At 38.3% G+C, this 2,421-nt stretch overlaps 1 protein-coding gene across 1 annotated transcript in view; it reads left to right on the plus strand.

Annotated features, from left to right (window-relative positions):
- Positions 1 to 529: 529 nt before the first annotated feature.
- peli1a (pellino E3 ubiquitin protein ligase 1a) overlaps positions 530 to 2,421 on the plus strand; it is an 11,271-nt gene continuing 9,379 nt past the window's right edge. Inside the window, exon 1 of the mRNA XM_076989324.1 lies at positions 530 to 874. The gene's annotated coding sequence lies outside the window, so the exon portion shown is untranslated. The remainder of the gene's footprint in view (positions 875 to 2,421) is intronic.

Below are 2,421 nucleotides of genomic sequence, written 5' to 3' on the forward strand. Positions count from 1 at the left end.
CGAACAAGAACACATTCGTCCTTTTTGCTGGCCTGTCAGACGGACAGCATTAACTTTATAAGTGGAGGAAAAGTACAATTGGATTTTGGTGTCACGATTTTCCTTCTGTTATTATCGAGACTGAATCATTTAGTAAGACTTTTAGTGGTTTTATGTAATTGAAGAAACATCATAAAACTATGTGAGTAAACCCTTGTCTTCCCTTATTTACGTCTGTTTATACTACATCCATGCCAACACTTGTCCACACAACACCAAATCACAGTTGGCTTGGCTAGAAAAGCAACTGACCCAATAACGGATAAAAGATGTGTTACATGTTAATATTCGAAACATATTACATATTAATAATCAATATATAGGCTACTTTACTCCTATTCTACAATAAACAGACTGTAGACTAGTTCGACCTCTATGACGTTTAGACTGTATCTTATAGGTATAGTCACAGACTGTCCTTTGTTGTATATTTAGTTGTTGCCTAAGTGACACTTGGCAAATTAATCGTTCGTTATAGGCGGTGGATTTATACTGTGCCCTGCCGAACTATAGTATCCACAATCCTTTGCGAAGTCATTTGTGACGCGCCCGTGTGGGTTAAGGAGAGACAGTGATAGAATCTAAATAACATGAGTTACACGGGACGTCCACTTAGGCGAACACAAAACCTAGCGCAGACTGCAAAGCCCACCGTACAATTTTATTAAACATTTTCGTTTATTTTGGTTTTCTTTATTTCTTTATTGGAGACAAGGACGCTCCACTTTTCGAGAACCGTTGTTTCTATAGTTGCCTATTATTTAAACAGTCCAACTGGAACATTGCATAGTACAACTACACTCGCCCAAAAAGAAAAGTTGCTGTTCAAAGACAGGTAAGATTCGATGCCAATAATGTCTGAAAATGCAGGCAGCGCAGGTATATCTATTTTTAATTCTGTTTATAACCTAATACAAGATACGTGCCATAGTTCTTTAAAACCTGAGATTTGATTAGAGCAGTTACAAAGGATGAGAATGTAAGTTATGTAATAGCAAAACAAACGTTAATATTATGGCAAAGTATATGCTGATTCAAAGTTATTATTAACAGGCATGAATAAAAGAGGAACATGTGGTGCATGTGTATGCCTTATTAAGCTTTGATTTAGAAGCAATTATATGTCCGTTACAGATTTTGTTTAAGGTGACAGTTGTTTTTTTTTTTTTTTTTTTTTTTTTGTAGTATTTATTTATTTTTCAGTTTGGCAGCCTCCGATAAATGAGGCCTGCATTGCATTTCTGCACATAGAACTATCTGCGTTTAATCGAGTAATGAAGAACGATTCTACAAAGACGTCACTCGTTTCGGGTCGCTTTGTTTCCCACGCGGTTCTTCCAAACAGTTTTAGAATCCTTCTGCTCATGATCGCGTGGATTTATAAATAACCGCGTCGTATTACATCGTCTCTCTGTTTCCATTCCTCAAAAGGCCGAGATCTCTTTCTTGCCCGGCTCACTGCGTTTCTGGGGCTCCCAGATAAAAGTGCGTAAAAGCGCGGTTTGCAGAGCGCACGCGGCCGTTAGGTCGCCAGCTGCAGGTGTAGACTAGTCTACATTGGAAAATCATACTTTGGCACTACGGAGGAAAGTTGTTTAATTAATTTAATTTAAATATATATTTTGTATTATGTCTGCAATAGCACAGATAGCACGTCCTCATCCGTGACAGCTCCCGTGTGGATGAATGTTCAGACAGTACTTGACAAATCAATTTGGTGTTAAAATGAGTGACTAGTCCTGTGCTTTAATCAGAGACATTTAGACATTCTAGAATCTAGACATTCTAGAGGAACCAAAGAGTTTTCTGGGGGCCTAATGAGCACACACACACACGCACACGCGCGCGTACACACACACAATGCATGAATGCATGCATATATACACAAATAAAAAAAATCTACAAATCAAAATGGAGCAAGAAAAATTGTTGCCAAAACCTTGGAAACTTCATTTAAATGATGTTGGAACTTTAAAATGACAAGCATTAAATGTTGTGTAATGTAGACTGCATGTAACTAATCAGTCAACATACTGTAGAAATGTTCGGCTCAGACGGATGAAGATCTAGTCATAGGCTGTGTGGTCTAGTGTCGGTGAGTTTCGCACAAAACATTATCGCACTGTGGCCGTTTATATGGACTAAAAGCAAGTGCTGGATTTTAACACTCGACGATTGAAGTCTATCTAAAGAAAAATAATGCTTGCATTTATTTATCTATTTGTTTATTTTGCTGCATCATTTTATCCAGTCCCGGCCCACAATGCAACTGTGCTGAGATGGATTTCCTGAAAGCTTCTTGGATTTGCATCCTACATGTCCTACCACAGTCTGCGTTGTGAGGATGAGCAGGCTCCATTTGCTACAAAAGCACTTTTGTGG

Source organism: Brachyhypopomus gauderio, unplaced genomic scaffold (assembly GCF_052324685.1).
Source record: "Brachyhypopomus gauderio isolate BG-103 unplaced genomic scaffold, BGAUD_0.2 sc67, whole genome shotgun sequence".
NCBI lineage: Eukaryota > Metazoa > Chordata > Actinopteri > Gymnotiformes > Hypopomidae > Brachyhypopomus > Brachyhypopomus gauderio.